The sequence below is a fragment of the Varanus komodoensis genome, unplaced genomic scaffold (genome assembly GCF_004798865.1).
Source record: "Varanus komodoensis strain SLA01 unplaced genomic scaffold, ASM479886v1 scaffold26, whole genome shotgun sequence".
NCBI lineage: Eukaryota > Metazoa > Chordata > Lepidosauria > Squamata > Varanidae > Varanus > Varanus komodoensis.
The window spans coordinates 5,163,236-5,182,427 of NW_025335684.1; the positions used below are offsets into that span (position 1 = coordinate 5,163,236).

General features: G+C 47.9%; 1 protein-coding gene across 2 annotated transcripts in view; it reads right to left on the reverse strand.

Moving 5' to 3' along the window:
• The window catches only part of FBXL18 (F-box and leucine rich repeat protein 18), a 111,506-nt gene that overhangs the window by 56,971 nt on the left and 35,343 nt on the right, over positions 1 to 19,192 (reverse strand). The gene's annotated exons all lie outside the window — the stretch shown is intronic.

The window sequence follows — 19,192 nt, forward strand, 5'->3', positions numbered from 1 at the left end:
GCTTTCTCGGGCACCGTTTGGTAGAAAGGTAGGATATCTATTTAAATACAGTCTCTGTGTTGTGACGTTACCTTGTTTTCATTGTGTTGTTCTGGCCAGCAGCCTGAGAGGATCAGTGGCACAGCGCCCCCCCATGCCCCATCCGTGCCACCTCTGTGCTTCATTGCCCCCTCTTTGCAAGCGGTCTGACCCAGTCATCCTTTCCCTTCCCTCCTCACTCCATCCATCTTGTCTCTCTCCACTGCTCCATCCTCCTCCTTCCTGCCCCTCTCCTTTCACGCTGGGCTCCGCATACCTGCCTGGAATGAGGCTGATGGCAGAGGCTGTCCACCCCATGTGCAGGCAAAGTGGAACGAGTTGGGAGGAGGTCCATGAGCTGGAAAGAGGCATCTGCTTAGGAAAGGCTGAGGGGAATGGATAGGGGGAGCTTGGAGGAAAGAGGAGCCAGCTTAGATTCAGTGCAAGGCTGAAGAGCTGAGATGCAGAAGAAAGCGAAGACTGATTTTCTGCTGCCCCAGAGAGTAGAATTACGTCCAATGGGCTTAAGTGACAGGAAGGTGACTTTCCATTAAACCTTAAGGGAAACATGGTAGGCATGTCATGAGCGGAGCCGGCTGGAACCGGGGGGTCAGACTAGATGGCCCGGGAGGTCCCTTCTGACTTGCTCTGCTTCTTTGTTTCTAAGCATGCTAGGGGTAAGCATCTTTTGGGCATGTCCTGCCTCTGGATTTCCTGAGTGACAAGGAGCACCGGTGTGGTGCGGTGGTTAAAGAGTTGGAGCGTGGCTCAGGAGACCCGGGTTCTAGTCCCCACTCAGCCCTGAGGTTCACTAGGGGAGCTGGAGCCTGTCGAGGATTCTCAGGCTAGCCTACCTCAAAGGGATGTTGTGAGGATAAAATGGAGAGGAGATGGAGGGCCATCTCAGCTGCTTTGGGTTTCTTGCAAGAGGAAAGACGGCAAGCATAAGTGTAACGTAATTTTGAAAACACTCAACAAAGGCCTCCTCCATCTCTGTGATCATAGTAGCAGCAGGAAAGATGCGTCTATACATTGCACAATGCAAACTGGAGAGAACAACCCAGGGCATATTCTGGATTCCCAGGTGCAAGGGCAGAAACAGCCTGGGGATCTGCACTCCAATCCCCTTTCAGGTTTTAGCTACAATCATTTTTTATTTTCATTTTTTGCAGCGGTCGGACGGAATAGTTCTTAGAGGAGGTGGTGTTTGGGGGATGGATACAAGCAAACAGTCGTAAGGGTTGACCAATTGCATGTTTTAATAACTTATTGTGGTCGGTTCCAAGCTTTTGAGATGATTTAGAACGCCAAATAAACAACTGCCTGAGTCAATCAGTAGGTTTTCTCTATCGTATAGCCTGTAGTGACATCTGCTGGACTTCAGCTCTGCAAAGTGCCTGGCCTGTGATTCTCCTGGCAGAAGCTCAAGGAGAAAAAGAGAAGGCGGCCCTGGGAAGAGGAGAGTGATATTTCCCCTCCAGCGCATGGATAAACATTGCAACAGAAACAAGCATATGCCAACACTCCTCTGCCTATAGCATATTCAGTGTTAAAGCCCAATCAATCTAAATGTTGCACAATAACGGAAATTCTTCATCTGAAGAAAAAAATAAAACAAAAAAACAAAAGCCCTGACTTCTTGGCTTCTCAGCCAAGAAAAGCCTCCATGGTTTAAACCTTGCCTCAGAAGGTGACACCACCACAGTAATAAAAAGGAGAGTAGCAAAACAAAACAACAGCAGTCAAAGGTCCAGAACACTTGAGATCAACGGAGCAGCAAAAGCCAGGTTTTTGGGGGGGTGGGAGGGGGCTTTATTAGCTGGTAGCTACCAGCCATCAAAAGCAGCTGGCGGTGAACTTTCTGGCCAGCCAGCTCCGTTAAAGAACCGCCTTTAGGAAAAGGTTGTGCAAAAGCTTGGAGAAAAGTTATCTTTTCCCTCCAAATTTTCCCAAATGCTACATTGTTGTGGGGCAGGGAGAGGTTATAACCCAGTTAACTCCGGAAATGTTGACTTTTCCTTGGGAGAGAATTCCCAAATAGGGTGCTCCCACTAAGAAGGCCCTGCCCCAGCATGCTATGGATGATGGGAACATTCAGGCCAGCCCTTTCAACAAAGAACTCTGCTTTACACCGTTTGAGAGCATTCCTCTATCTAGCAGCAGCTTTACAGGATCCCTAGAAGAAAAGGATCTCTCGTATCAGTGGATTTGGCCAATTAAACCTAGGAAATTCCTTATTCAAAGCTGGTGCTCTGCAGCGGAGGAAGGTGTTAGTCAAGGATCCTAAAGCAGGGACGCTAAAGGATGCAGCAGGTGAATCAACCTGCTGTTATGCCCCATCAGCTCATCTCTGACTCGTGCAGACCCTAAGAATGAAAGCCCTCCAGAATCTCCCACCCACGCCAGTCCTGCTCAGCTATTCTAAATTCAAGGCTGTGGCTTCTTTGATGGAGCCAGGCCATCTCCTGTTTGGTCTTCCTTTGACTTTCCAGCATGGTTGTCTTCTCCAGGGAGTTTTGCCTTCTCTTGATGGCCCTGCCAAACAGTTTTGTAATTTCTGTTTTTAGGGGAAGTTCTGGTTTGAGCTGATCCAGGATCCACTCGCTCATCTTTCTGGTGGTCCAGGAGTGTGCAAATCCCTCCTCCAGCATCACGCTTTGAGCACATGGATGTATCAGCCTAAACAAGAACATCGTGCTTCAGTGCCTGAAAATGGTTACAGTCCCGACAAAACTGAGCTACGGCACCATCAAACAATCTAGATGAGCCTTCTCCAAACAGACGAGCTTCAGCTGCACTGGATGCCCACTTCACATTCCTGGTGGCCAACCAGCCATCAGGCGCCATGTGGGCAAAGGCTGATCTTGGCCAGTCGGGAAGTGTGAAGGGCTCCCAACACCCTCCTCCTGTTACCTAAAGGAGCGCTTGCGTCCATATCTGCCCTCCCACCCCTTGAGATCGGCGGCAGAGGCCCTTCTCCGGGAGCCCTCCGTGAAAGATATTAGGAGGGTGAGTACCCGGAGGAGGGCTTTCTCTGTGGTGGCGCCCCATCTATGGAACGCGCTCCCCAGAGAGGTCCGCCTGGCGCCGTCGTTATTTGCTTTTCGGCGCCAGGCCAAGACCTTTTTATTTAAATGCCATTTTAATTGTTAATTTTATTTATTGATTTTAATCATTTGTTGCCAGGATGTCTCCAACATTTTATGTAATTGTATCAATTATATTTATTTATGGTTTGGAAGCCGCCCCGAGGCTTATGCGAATGGGGCGGCATAGAGGTTCTCCAAATAAATAAATAAATAAATAAATATCATTTATAGGGCTTCCGCCAGTTGCGGGAAAAAGAGCAAAGGAACACACTAAACTGCACCTCCCAACCTCTGCAGAGCTTATTCGGTAATTCCAGATGTGGCTCCCTCTTGCAGCGTTCTCCTGAAAGGAGCAAAACTAGGCCAGTGCATCTGAGACAAGCCCAGCCAACTTAGAAGTGTGAGGAAAGGGGTGGAGGAGCTCTGGGGAAGGCAAGCTGTTTATCCAGAGCTGTTTCTGATTTTGCTCATTCAGAAATCAGCAGGTTTGCTGGGCCCAGCATCATTACGCAGACAGAAGCAATTAGAGCCCCCCCCCCCGCCCCGCCGCCTTCCCCAGTCCTGCCATGTGATGCGGTTTTTGGTTCTCTCCGTCCATGCTTTCCCTCTGATACACGAGAAAACTATGAAGATGGTTCACATGGGCTGCGGAGCTCTCTCCCCCCGCCAGTGACTCAGGCTCCTCTTTACAATGCCATTCGTGAAAACAGACATCAAAAAAGACGCTTACGTCTGCCCAGATGTATTTGATTGGGGTGTTCAGGGGCAGGGAAGAAAAACTGGAGATTTGGGGGGAAATGCTGTCGAAGAGGGCAAATCAGAGGGAGATTTGCTTAAGCAGCAAGGAGGATTTTCAAGATACGTCTTGATACGAGATGCTTCCAAGATACCTTGGAAGAGGTGCAGGATGGAGTCAAAGACTCGGACTATGCTCCTTTGGAAAGCCCCTTGCATCTTTTCCGAGCCCTGCCAAAGTTACCTGCCCACACCCATCCCAGCAAGTTGCAGAATAGACTCGTTTACTTTAATTTCTTTATTTAATTTCTATACTGGCCAACAGTCGACTCCCTGCCAGCTATACATCCCCTCTCCCGGCAAAACTGTTGCTCACTGACCCCTCCTCGAGCAGCCACGGCTCAGAAAAAATGCTGAGTGCTTATAATAAGCAAGCATCCCTCCCTCGCCATCCACGTCCTTTAGAGAAGCAGATGCATACATAACACTCAGGCATAACGAGGGTTCAGTGCCCCACGTCCCCGACCCATATCAGGCCTGCGATCGTCAGAGCACCCTGAGATGGGGACACTACGAGCCGCTTCTCCTTTCAGCCCTAATAAAACAGGCTGGTGTGAGCCACTCTTTCAGCATGGGCTAGTTATGCCCTTCATTGCGATGACTGGACTGCTTAGAATCTTAATCCTGCCTCCAGATTCCTCATCTCTGTTCGGGTGGCATTCATATTCGGCAACCCCACTGCCCGTTTGTGATTACCCTGCTACCTTGGCTCTCTTTCCCTGTGCATCTCAAACACACCAACAAGCCAAGCCGCATACATAAAGCACACCTTGCATGCAAATGATGCTCCTCCCCCCCCCCATTTTTGATCTCTCTCCAGAGTGCCTTTTGAACACGACTATAGATCGGTAACTCAGCCAAGATCTGCCATGCCAAGCAAACTTTGCTGCCTATAAGAAGAGCTGGGAGGGGGTCTTTACTTTGCCTCCGAGAGTCATTAGCTCTGCGCATTTGCATTTTGCAAGGCAGAGCATCCACGGGGCCAAAAAGTACATCTATGCATTCTACAAATGAGGCAACAGCGATGAACAGTGATCCGAAGGCTTGGGCCTCAGGCCACACCCACATCACCCACCCCAAAAACCTGTGGAGAAGCTGTCTTTGGAAACTGCCTTGAGTTAGTCTGCACTTGTCTGGGATCTGGGATCCTACTCCGTTTCCCTTTTCCTGGTGACCCTTAAGTGTCTCTGCAGGTGGCCAGGTGTGCTCCGGTACAGAGGACAGAAAGGCTGCCCAAGGCCAGTCCTCTGTTCAAAGGTGTCCTGGCCAGTTCTGACTTAAAGAACCATTGTGAGTTCATACCTGAACAGGTCACTGGACCTTCTAAACTAGGCGCAGTAATGTCAAAACCAGCATGCTCGTATATATAACCAAATGCTTGGAAAATGTATGCAGGTTTGCGGCCTTGTTTATCCTCTTTTTTAGGGATGTGTTCCCTCTTTCTGGATGGTTCCCAGGTAGCCATACAAGTGGTCCCACGATTTGGTGGAATAGGCTGTTGCTTCCAGTCGCTGATTACGGCTGTCAGAAAAGGGCAAACGATCTTTAGCGACTGACCGAGCTATCCTAGGGCCACTCGGTAGAACAAATCCCAGTTCTAGTCTTGCTCCGACCTGGCTGGGATGCCAGCCTCAGAGCACCTTTCCCCCTGCCTCTTCGCCTGTGTGGAAAGAACCAGGGGGAAACGAACCTGCAGGACTTTTGTGACAGGGCTGGATTCCTGAGCAATGCCTGCTCTTGGTCATCTAGCACCGGGCAGGCAAACAGATGGACTGAGGAAAGAGTGGATCAAAATGGCATCACTAGAATTATTACTAACATCATTCTTACATTTATATCCTACCTCTTTGCCACCTGCGAGGAAGCCAAGGTGGCTTACGTGGTCCCTCTCCTCCTCTCCAGTTTATGCATACAACAACAGACCTGTGAGGTAGGCTAGGCTGAGGGTCAGCACCTGGCCCAAAGTCTAGCATCCAGATCGCCTGAGTCCCAGTGCAACACTCTCACCACTATGCAACACTGCCTCTCGCTTGGGTTCTATCTGGAGTCCTTTGTTCTTCTCCTTCTCCCCGTCACACACAAAAAGGCATATATAAGAAACAGCTGGGGCTCCTCCAAAGAATGAAAACAACTAGGGAGAATGGCCAGTGTGGTCAAGTCCTGGCTTGCATGTCTGTTAACAGTTGTCAAATCATTTCTGGGACAGGACAGGAGTCAAGGAAGGTTACCAGCCCATCAAGCCCCAAACCAGACAAGACTGCTTCCACATGCCAGTAAAACAAGACACTTGCACACACATAAAACACTGTGCGTGAAGTATTTTCTGGAACCGTTCTGCAGGGCCCCTGCATTTTCAAACACGCAGGCATGCAAAACCCAAGGAGGACTGGAAAATCCACCCAAACAACACGGAAGGGTTGGAATCTGGCCACAGTTTGGTTTCCCACAGTTCTCCTTTTCCTCTCATTTTGAGGAGGCAAGTGGAGATTCCTGCCTTGCATAAGCCTCTAGACCAGAATCTGAGAAGAGTTTGCATGGATAGACGGACAGAAAAAGAGACAAATAGTAGTTATTGTCTGAGGCCTATATTGGAGCATGCAAGCTGAGCAACGCTGGAACGAGAAACGCACCTCGCTGATTTTTTCCACTGGATTCAAAGCAGCGCTTGGACCGAAAATAAAAACCAAACTTGCTAAAGGAAAGGAGGAAAGAGAGTGGGGAGGGAGAGAGAGAGAACAGAAAAAAGAGTTCTGTGGCATTTCTCCAGGGCGTTCCGCTGCCATGTGTCCAACGCCTTATCACACTTTCTCAGGACTGAGGGCTTTTTGGCTGTAGTTACACCGCTTCCCTTGGTTTGCAGAAGTGACTGGCTGGCAAGCGGCCCCTTTCCAGAGCACCTGCAGTAGCCGTGTGTCCTCCTGATGCAGAGGAATCCTCTCCAAGAAGGCTGTCAGAGAACAGCCTCTATTTGAAGAAGTGGGTAAGGTAGCGAGATAACACATGATACCAGTGTACGAAGTCCTTCAGGGGGATGAAGAAGAAGAGGAGGTGGGAGACGTTCTTCTGAGCGGTGGGAGATTCAGGACAGGGTTCTTGCAACGGTGCTGTGGAACTTGCTACCACAAGATATAATTGTGCCCACTAAACAGGGAGCAGTTAAACTGATGGATGGCTCCTGGTCATGATGACTATACTTAATCTCTGGTGAGCGAAAGGATTCCGATGAGCCTCCACTGCTGGGGAACATGTGCAACGGAGTGCTGTCGTGCTTCTTCCCTGCTCTTGGGCTTCCCTGGTCTAGAACCGCTCTTCTCACGTACTTGAGCTTGGGCTGGGACTTGTGGGGAGGGCACGAAAAACTCACCAAAAGATGCCGACAGCAGTTTGCATAACATTCGGATGCGCTAATGTATATGCACATCAGTTTTACACTGATACACCTGTGCAGATTTAAAATAATTATTATAGTTGATGTGATTATATAATCATGACAATCTATAGCGAAATCATTATAATGTATAGAGAAATTTTATCGTTTGAATAGAAATACAGGCAACCTCACCAAAGTGCAGAAGATTATACTGTGTGGGGACGCACTCCGGATGGGCAACCATTTTGGTAGCGTTTTACATCTTTCAGCCAGAGTTGGCAAGGTGGCCCTGTGTAAAAGAGGCCACCCACCTACCCCAGCTGCCTTTTTAAAGGAAGCCGGAGAACAAACTGGGAGAGCCGACTTACAGGGCACACGCACCCCGGGAGGTTTCTCTACACAAGTCCCATGGAGAGGGGGCCGTTTGGGCATCTTTTAAACTTCAGGTAACGAGATGCCTTCTCCAGCTCTGCGAGGTCCAGGTTGCCCCCTGCCCGGGCTCCAAGATGAATCACTGCTTGGCGACGGCCCTGCTGCAATTCTCGCAACTTCCTCCCAGTCATTCTGTCAAACACCGTCCGTCAAAATTATGTAAAAGCAGAGGGCCTCCTAGAAAAGAGGTGACCCCTGAACTGCGCCACCATAAATTGCCGGGGAGAAAACCGGGGCGCCGTTCTCATTGTCTCTGGAGCAATAAATCTTGAGAAGCAGTGGACCAGACATGCCTCCCCAAATGGGTCTCTTCCCGAATCAATTGTTTTACAGTCACGCATTGCACCCAGAGCCACTCGGCACGTCACGCCAGCTACTTCAAATTGCCAAACCACAATCACGGGCAAGACAGTAGCCCAGGGCTGCCACCTCCTGGTCCTGAGTCAACCGAATTCCATCATGTAACTCAAGTATTTTGCGAAGGAAACGCCTCGGCTATTTGCTCCCACCTGAAGGCTGTTGGAAACGGCGACTGAAGCACAGAATGCCCACCAGCAGTAGCAAAACAACGAACATGCCCAGCACCTGTTCTGACATACCTGCACAGCTTACTGTGCAACGTGTAGGTTTTGATTTTTACAGCCCTGGGAAATCTGGGCCCAAACATCCCATGGAATTTTGTCTCTTTTATGACTAGTAAAATGTTAGGATCAAGCACTAAGAGACCGCTCCAAGCTTTTTCCTCTAAGCAGGTAAGATCGCCACCAATCAGTGTGGTCCCAGAATTACAGGAATGTGCTCTCCCGCTTATCACCCATATGTTTTCTCCGCCCTGGACTCTTTTTGAAGGCAGGCAAAGTTTTTTCAAGTTGTTGGGAGAATTTTTTAACACTTCCTTTTATGTAGTCCTAAATGGGCAGGGAATAGAAGGAGAGGTCACGCCAGCTCCACCCGCTTCTGCTTTCTGAACAACCAAGGGACAGCTATGGGTTGCCATTGGCTTAAAGCGCTGGCTTGTTCAACCGTAAACAACACAGAATGCAGAGTTCACACCTCACAACAACAGTCCAGGAATGAGTCATCCCCAGGGGGTTTCAGAAGCAGAAGGCAGGAGTTTGCGGGAAGCAGCGTGTTTGCTCATTACCACCTGGCCCAGCTAATTACAAATTACATAACCCATAGTTGACCATCATGTGTGAGCCCACTGGGAGAAGCAAGACGTCTCTCCTTCTGTCTAAACATGGCGAAGACTGCATGTGTCAAGGTTGTTTGAGCTAACTGCACTGAGCATAAACCTGCCCGTTCTCTGAGATTTGCATGAGAGCTTCCACGGATACATCTGATAACAACCGGGGTGGGGCCTTTTCTGTTGTGACCCCGCAGCTTAAAACATTAAATTCAAAGATGCCACTGTTCAAGCATTCTAAAAGCTGACCATAGTTTTGAGGTGCCTTTGGCATCTCTGGGTTACCTTAATAACCTTAATAACCTAATAACTTAATAACTAGACAAGAATGAACAGGCAGTCCTGTAGATATCAGCTATTCGGCAGACCCCTCCCACTCTGGTACAGGGATGCCCACCACCCACCTAGGATTCATCAGGAGTCCTTGAAAATTTATCTTTGCTACAAGCAGCATCCATCTCCCCCACTACAGATATACACAAACAGTGCCCTAGACGTTATATTGACTTCTGTACAAATATTTATTCCTGTACTGCCCAATTGATGAGACTCTCTGGACAGTTCACAACAATTAAAATCATAAAATGCATCAGCGTAAAACACAACATGGAAGTTTAAAACTACAGTGTAAAAGGAAAAATAAAACCTCACAGCAGCGCAGATTTAAAATGGATACTGACTGGCCCAGTTCACAGAACACAATGGCCGCAGCTTGTCATGTCATGCAAACTGAGTGTTGTGTGAAGCAACAGGTCAGGGCATCTTCTGTTCCTCTTTCTCATCCCCACTGTCATCTGGGCCAGTGCAGGAGGCAGGTAACAGGCAGGTTGCAATGGGGAAGAGACGGAGCCAATCATACAGGCTCTTGTCAGTTGTGCCCTGTTGGGTTGTGGGCCTTTGGCAGAAGCCCAGCCATGCCTACCCCTGACGCCAGGGCTGCCGCCACTGCAAAAACCTGTGGCAGCAGCCACTGTTCCCCTACTGTGCCAGGGGAATTGTGGTCCCCAGGGTGCTGTTCATGACAAAGGTGGGAGCTGCCTGGAGCAAGCAGGGCTTTTTATAAAGGGTGGGGGTCCGGGCGGGTGTTCAAGGGTGTTGTCCCTGCACAGCTCTGCTTCTGAGCTAGAACAGAACCCCTCCCATTGGCCCTAGTAGAACAGCAGGAATATATGGCGGAAGGGGCCTCTTTAGGTACCCAGGACTACGGCCTTAAGTGGACCACCCCGGTCATGCAAGGACAGGTTTCATATGCCCACCGTGGCCCACCCCCACTGAAAGCCTGGTTGCAGAATGCTGCCCCCGTTGTGGCTTCTGACCGTCTTCAAGGGCGGCCGCATCTGCAGGTCTACTCTGATCCAAGCACGGGAAGTGGCGGATGTGGGGATGACGGGCCGGGACAGCAACAGCCTCCGAGACAGCTGTGGGCTGCAGGGCACCGTTGTTCATGGATCAGCTGGGGCTAGACGTGAGGACTGGAAAGGGGTTGTGGGGTGGAGCCCGAGCTCTGGCGGGGACTTGGTCTGTGGCCAGGTCGTGCCATGCTTGCCGTCAGCTCCTCCAAGCTGAGAGCCTGCTTGGGAAAGGCAGGTGGCCTCCCAGGGCAGCCCAGGGCAAGTTCAGCCTCTCCAACACATGGCTGGATGTGGCCCCACAGAGGGTTCTAGCAGAAACGGGGGGGGGGGGTCCCCAGTGGCTGCAGTTTGCTCATGGCGGGCCACTTCCCCAGGTTGATCAGACCCTGGCCCAACTGAATCCATGCTACTCAGGATTCGGCTGTCCCCTCTGACCACCCAGGAGAAACGAGGATAACATGGAAGGCTTCTCACTGCTCCTCTCCGCTACGTGAGCTCTCTCCCCAACTCATTTTTCTTCCCCTCTTCTTCTTTGTTAACAATTAATCTTAAATGTTCCCAGCCACTTGAGGGGATGGAGGCTCCCCCTGGCCTGGGGTCAACCAGCTTTTGGGCTGTCGGGAAGGTTATTGCAGCAAAACGACAATTTAACCAGACATTTTTCAAATGGAAAGTTCCTACCACAGGGCTATTAAAATTCCTTCTGACAATGAAATCCCCAAAGCTTTCATTTGTAAAAGAGGCTGGCAGGACCGATTCTCCACTGGCTCTTTCTGCTTTCTGCTTTTCTCCAAACCCAGTTCCCTTTCATAGACACCAACTGTTTACCAGGAAACAACGGGATTTTCGCCCTTGCCTTTTGGGCTTTTGCCTTAAAATCTTATTAGCACAAATTGGGCTAGTTCACACTCTGAGCTGGTATGCGGCTGTATCTTGACGCTGCTGCGCGTGGGGGCAAACAGACGCAGATGAATGCTGAAGTCGCACCACGCATGGAAACAGCCACAATTTCACACATTGCAGCTGCTGAGAGACTTTCAGACTGCTGCTGATGTACTCACTGCAGTCAGTGGTTGATGTTATTATTTTTTTAAAACTCACCACCCAAGGGAACTGCCCCATGGGTTCCACCCTGTTACTACATTTTGCTGAAGACCCTGCCACAACCAGTCTTGCCCTGATCAAGACCATGAGCAAAACCACACAGGACCAGACCAGAGTCCTTCTGGGCCAGCATTCTGGTCAAACAGTGGCCATGGGAGCCCAGAGGCAGGACACCAGAGCTAGCCGGTAAAATACTCTTCTTTTAATTTTAAAAGATAACATGGTAAAAATGGCCACTTGATCACTAACGTTTTCCAGCAGAAAATCCATCCATTCCCCTTGCAAATCTGAGAATGACCACTAAATCAATTATCAATTATCCCATCATAAAAGCAGCAATGTAGGGCCTTATGCTTCAGGTCCTTCAGGTCGCTGGCCACAAGGACAAAGGCGCTGTCCAACAGGAGCTCTGGACAATCCCCTCTCGAGGCACATTGACGGCATCGCACCACCGCTTTCGTGAATCCTGCCTTTTATGCAGCCTTTCCACACACCTCAGCGAATGAAATGCCTCCTCGCAGGTTGCTACTGGAGGAAAGAACCCTAGCGAAAACAAGCAGGTCTTCTTGGCCTGTTGTCCCTCCTCTTCTGCCTCTGGTCCCATGCGTCACAGGGAGTCTGGCATCCAGGGAGCTTCAACTCCCAGTCTGAGAGAGGTTTGACACCCCAGGTTTTATGTCTTTTTGCTCCTGTGGGCATTTGTGCATGAGTCAAATTATTTCCTCAAAGCCCATACAAAGGGTGGGGCTTTTTACATCTTCTAGCAAGGAAAGGCTTTTCTAGAGCAGTCACCACTGTGAGCCAAGAAACAAACGCAATCAGGAAAACTACGTTACAACAATCCTGCCTGTACAGGATTGCATTTTGCCTGAGTTGACTGGACAGCTCAGTATCTGACCAGCAAAGCATGTATCTTGCATGCAGAAGGCCCTGGGTTCTATCAACAGCATGGCAGTTGTAGTTAAAATGGGACTGTAGCAGCTTTCAGGATGAGAAATGCAAGTTGTGTGGACAAGCCCAGCCTGAGATACAGAAGCGGCACTAACGCTAAGAACAAATCAATCCTCAACTAAATGAGCAAACCCCGTGAACTGCAATAAGGTGATCTCCCCTCGTTAATCCGGGACCTTTGCAAGATGCTAACAGAGCAAGCAATCTCCTCTTGGCAGGATCTTTTGCAAGAACGTGAATGCAATGCCAGTAGCCATTCAGACACAAGACTTCTGTTTTCACAGGAATGGTAAGCGACAAGCAGATAAAAATATCATGAAGAGAAGGCAAGCAGTTTGATTGGCTCAGAGAGATGACTTTCTTTGCTTCTTCATTTAGGTGGGCTCAAGTCAGGCCAAGAGTGCTTGGGGGGGCGGGGGAACATTTTTTTAAAAGAAGCAGCACAAAGTGACTTTGATTGCATGGTGTGGAGCTTTTGGGCAATTTCTAAGTGGCAGCCTTAGAAAAACACAAACAGAACAAAGCTCACCTCCCCAGCTCTTTTGAAAGCACCCACAATCTGGGGGCACGGGGTGACCACCCATTCTTCCCGTCTTTATTGCGGGACTGAGAGTGCGCATGTATCAGACCCAGTTCCAGATATTCATGGAGGATCAATTTCTGTTTGCTGTTTGGCATTTTACTGCGCTCCGTTATTTGTACTGCATTTTCGATTTTAACTATTTGCCGTCTACCCAGCAATTACATTAGTTATGGGGCAGATTAGAAATATACTAATAAAGAAGTAAAATCAGCCAGACCCCTGCCTTTTCACACAAATGCACATTCCTGAAAGCTGCCTGTAGTGTTTAAAGCAGGCTTCAATCCTCATTAAAAACTCATCTTTGGTTTTTGCACCACTTTGTAAAAAAATTAAACAAGTCCTTCAGAATAAAAGCCCTGTTTTTCAGATTCAAAGCATTCGCTTTCTGCTAATGCTACACAAACCCTGAGAAGTTTGCATACAAAGGACTGCTCCAATACATTTGTGTGTGTGTGCTTTTAAAATAGCTCCATAAACCAGCTTGTATTTATACTTCAAAACAGCTTGTTTGTATAATTACAACTCCCCGCTCCCATAGGTTTTTTTACAATGGATAATGAGTCAGTTTCCTGTTTGGTACTCTATAAGCAAAATATATTTGTAACTGATTTGAAAATCAGTTTTGTATAAGGGGCCTGGTACACTCTGGCCTGTTTGATATTTGTAATATTAATTTGATAATAATGGCTTAACAAGGAATTCAGTCTCCCTGGCTAGAAATAGATGTTGCTTTCCCCACTTCCTTTTTTCCGCAATGTGAAAAAAAATGTTATTTCCTCTCCTGCTGCAATAACAAGCACCTAGCCCTTGTATGCCCTCTTCTGTTTTTCAAAGCATTTTGAAGAGGGTACAAAGAGAACTTTTTTAAAGGATTAGTAGAATATTATTTTTAGGAATTTTTTTAAACCAACCCCCCTCCCCCCCCACACACACAAACACCATCTCATTTAGAACTGTGTGTGTTGGGGAAGCTGGTGATTATAAGAAGAGTGGCCACTGATGTCAAGCTAAAAAAAGAGGAAATTCAGCACTGCTTCCCCCCAAAAATCACAGCAGATGAACAAATGTGCCTGCGTTGATTTATATATGTACAGAGGCATATTCAGAAATAATTCCTAGAATTTAAAGGGAAATACAATACATCTTGCTGCAGCACAGATGGAGGGGGAGCAGAGGCTCAGTTATCCACATACTGCTCACTGCTGAATGGAGGAAGGTGCTATTCCAGGGCCCACTCTGCACTAGGAAATGGGAAATAAGGGGAAAATAAGCCGGGGGGAAATAATGAGAGGGAAAATACGACGAGGTGGCTGTCAAGGGCTGTCTCTCTCCTGCCAGCCCCTCTCCCCCTTCCCAGTAGATCAGGACAGAGGTTCCTAACTATCTTACATCTTTGGCCAGGAAGTCTCCAATTATATTGTTTTCATATTGTTATTATGTCATTTATTGTTGCGAGCTGCCTCGAGACTTCGGCGAATGGGGCGGCATAGAAGCTTTCTAAATAAATAATAAACAACGCCGTCTTTATGATGTTAACGTTGGCCAGCCAGGACTGGCTTTGTGACACTGAGTAAGTAATACGGAGTAATGTAAAGGGCACTTCCAGGAAGCATCTATCGAGATAATGATCCCTCTGATGGTGTAACTCTGCCCATGTTTGAGAGTGGACTCCAAACTGAATCAGCCTCTTCCCTTCTCCACCAAAAAGAGTTGGCTCCACCCTCAGGGAGGTTTACACTGCTGGGCAGGTTTGACAGCCGGAACGCTGATGCTACTTAGTTGGTCTGCTCGTTTGACCTGGTGTTGCGCCATTGGATCAATCAGATCTACAGATCACCCCAAACAAGAAGAAATGGCTGCATCAGAGACTCACCCACAGAAAAGATCAACTATGCACACCCGGAAGGGGACGCACACAGGGGATCAGGGGAGAATCGAACGCTGCCTCCATCGCTGTAATTCTGCAGCAAGCTTATGGGGAGGGGTGGGAGGGGGGGTAGAGGCTGTTTCAGAGCTACCGAAGGAGCCTAAAATACCCCCTCCCAGGAGCCTTAAGGGACACGACCTCCTTGTACGGGGCCAGCGTTCCACAAGAGACTGCTGCAGTTCAGCATTCCAAGTCTCTCTGTGGTACCTTGTTTTTAAAGAAAAACAGATGTATTTCATGTTATTTAGAAGTCCTTCCTACTGCACCATGAAGGAAAGCATTTACCAGCTTATGTTTTCAGCATACCTTGAGAGTTTCCAACGCTCCTGCTGAACAGCACCTTTGTCCTTGGAGTCAAGGACACATAAAGGGCCTGAAACACTATGCCCAACACTGCTCCTTTGATAGCATAAGGGAGAGGACTTTGAGTCAAATTATTGATAATTTCTCAAGTTTAGAAGCGGAAAGTATGAATTTTCTGCTGGAAGATGTTATTCATTAAGTGGCCAGTTTTACCAAGTTGTTGTTGTTGTTTTTTTAAATTGGAAGCAATGTTTTATTGAACGATTTGACAACATGGAATGTTAAGCTTTTATTTTGCTTTACTTCAAATTGTTTTACTCATTCAGTAGTTATAAATTCATTGTATTTTGTGTGCATGTTTGGAATTGGCAATGTGTAGGTGAATTTGTGTGCATGCACTGGCTGGGAAGTACATTGCATGAGACTATTTCTTTCACTCCTTGTCATCTTTCCTAATAATTTGACAATAAATTTAGGCCAGGTATCAACATTGATGGCATCAAAAAGAAAAAAATGCTGATTTGCTACCAAAATAAGGGCCAACCACTACAAGATGGCCAGATTATCTCGAAAACAAGCTACAGTTCGTCACTATAGAATTTTGTAACACCACAATGCCAAAATTCGGCACCAAATTGACATTTTTAATTTTTTTGGTCCCTTCTCCTACCAGATTCCATAGGTTGGCAACAGGAGCACACGGGGGCAGAGGGGGGGTGGCCCCCAAGCCTCTTGAAATTGCCCACCCCAATTTGCGCAGAGTCGAAGAACAAGGCTTAGCAGATACTGGAGGGGCTCACCTCCTGCCACAGCCCCTTTCATGCAGGATCACATCACAGGGCAGTGCAGAAAATGAATCAGATAAATCAAAGCTACAATGCCCTTTAAATATAAGAATAAAACAACTATGAAATTGACTAAGCCAAACAAAATCCCTGGGTATTGGGCGGATCACTGGCAGAGAGCCAGTGTGGTGTGGTGGTTAAGAGCATGGGACTGGGACTCAGACGATGCGAGTTCGAGTCCCCGCTCAGCCATGGAGCCAACTGGGAGACTCTGGGCCAGTCACAGACTCTCAGCCCAGTCTACCTCACAGGGTGGTTGTTGTGGGGATAAGTGTGGAGAAAACCAGTGTGGTGCAGTGGTTAAGAGCATGGGACTGGGACTCGGACGATCTGGGTTCTACTCCCTGCTCAGCCATGGAGCCAGCTGGGTGACTTTGGGCCAGTCACAGACTCTCAGCCCAGCCTACCTCACAGGGTTGTGGTTGTGGGGATAAGATGGAGGAGGAGAATGATGTAAGCTGCCTTGTGCCCTTTGAGGAAAAGGCAGGATATAAATTGAAAAATAAATAAATAAAAAGAAATAAATCTTTCAATACTGTCAAGAATGGTGCCTGCTACATTGTGTAGCAGTGGGGAGGGATTGTTTTGCGGGGCCACAACCAAAAAGGCCCTGCACTGATCCTGTCGGATGGGCCTGTGCAATCAACTGGAAAATAAAAAGGCCCTACTCAGTAGAGGTCAGTGAACAGGCAGGTTTATGCGCTATGCACTCAGCTCAAATGATAATGAAAGAGGAAATCCTATGTGTATTTAGTCAGAAAAAGATATCCTCCAACTTCCAGCATTTCCCAGTCAGTTATGGGCCTCCTTTTCTGTCTAAACAGGATTACATCATAACAGTTCAAAAGAACAGAGTTCATTTTTCCCTGTCATTGAGACACGCATGCAGTTTTTTTTGCCAGGAAAATAAAAGAAAAATTGTTTGGTTGGTATATTAAATCCCTAACACAGAAATGGGGAATCAACTCCATACCAATGAATCCTCCTCCTCCTCCTCCTCCTCCTCCTCATCTGCTGGAACATGCATAGGATTGCAACACAAAGCTTTTATAAAAATCCAAGTACTATCGAGTGCTATCAATTTTGAGCACTCTGGCCTGTGAATATAAAATTGCTCTTTAAATCACCCCCCCATCAAAAGTCACAGCAATTTGCAAAATGTTCACAGAACGCCTCCCCGCACCTCTCGCCTCACTCACACACAAACTCGGTGCTCCCACAGCAGCATCTGGCAAGTGAACAGGTCTGGCTTCACAGCATGGCGGCCTGTGTGTGATGACGACTTCGCAAGCCGACAAAGAAAGCGAGCCCCAATCCAATGTCCTAATGGACTTGCGCCATGTTACTTAATTGTCAAATGTCTAATTAGCAATGCCCAATTTAACATTCACAGTATGTAGATAGAAGTTCGGGGAGAAAAAAGAGAGAGAGAGAGAGAGTGTGTGTGTACACATGTGCATACGCTTTAAAGCAACAGGGATTAACTTAAATAAATAATTTAAATCCAAGGCAGCGGGTATACTGCTTGCATGGTATTAACATAAAACGCTACGCTCCAGTGTTTGAAAGCTAAAAGGAAAAGCCTACAGCGATTAAACTGAAATGTTTCTGCCTGACTTCAGAACCAACTCCATGGAATTTTCATGGGGCTTAAATGAAGCTTTAGAGGGGAGCTGTTGGTTTATTGTGCATCTTTCAGGTAAGAGGTAAGCTCAGGAGCAAATGTGGCTGAAAAATACTCCAGCTACTCCCCTTCTCCTTCACAGTCCCCAAATTGTCCTGAATGGGGAATGACTGGCTAAAATCTCACTAGCCGGAGCTCTTGGGACCACACGAGCTGATGCATTACACCAGGGGTGTGGAACCACCTTGATCCCAAAAGCCAGATTCCATTCCAGAGACTCTCCTGGGGCCTCATTCCAATGGTGGGTGGGGCCAAAGGCAAAAGAGGTGTGGCCAAAGTACAAATATATTGTAGCTTAAACTCTTGGGGTGGGTTTGGACAACACAAGCAGCCATGGTGGTTTCATGAGCAGGATGGTCTTTTGTGTTGTCCGGACCCTGTCACAATATGTTTCAACATGGTATGTTTGTTTTTTAAGAACCACAATGATATGCCACAGTCTGTTCTATGGTTTCCATGCTTCACCGTGGTTTTCCTGGATGTCCAAACCCAGCATCATTGTTTCCATGGTGCTACCACGAAGTCCCTGAGGAACTGCCTTAGCCATCAAACAAGAGATTGGATTTCAGGTGTGATGCTCATGGGACACAAGCCAACATCAGGAGGACTAAGTGAGGAGGGTAGAAACCCCTTAATAGTCTGTCAGGCACATCCAGGCAAACAACCACACACTATGGAAACCAGACAAGGTTGCATGTCATGACAGTAACTTTTTGTTATTGTTGTTAGTCGCGAAGTCGTGTCCGACCCCTTGTGACCCCATGGACAACATTCCTCCAGGCCTTCCTGTCCTCCACCATCCCCTGGAGTCCACCCAAGCTCACCCCGACTGCTTCAGTGACTCCATCCAGCCACCTCATCCTCTGCCGTCCCCTCCTTCCTTTGCCGTCAATTGTTCCCAGCATTAGGCTCTTCTCCAGTGACTCCTTCCTTCTCATTAGGTGGCCAAAGTATTTGAGTTTCATCTTCAGCATCTGGCCTCCTAAAGAGCAGTCAGGGTTGATCTCCTCTAGGACTGACCGATTTGATCACCTTGAGGTCCAGGGGACTCACAGGAGAGCTTGGAGAGAAGCATTTCAAATGTTTAAACCTGAAGCAGGGAGAGACTGCACAAAAGTTGGGAAACCACCAAATGATTGGGAAAGAGGAAAGGACATGGCTATCTGGGGAATCCCAGAGAAGTAAGGCTGGATTTCTACACTTCTGCACTAAATGCATGGCTGAGATTAACGCATTGGGTTTTTGAAATCTAAACAGTAGCCATGCCCACGTTAGGACAGAGAGGCTATCAGGTTCGGGACATATAGACGGGGGTGGGGGTGCGATGCTTTTCCCCATGCCACAATCCCCCCAACAAGCTCCCCACAAACAAGGCATTGGGTGTGCTTAAGAAAGTGTGCTTAGTTTCATGACATCACATAGAAAACTCAGGACGTCTACGTGTGCTGGTGCATGCATGGCCAGAAGTGAGCTATGCACTAAACTGGAGCACTTGGACATAACTATTGTAGGCATGTGCTTAGGAGAAATGTCATTGTTAATCAGGGATCTAT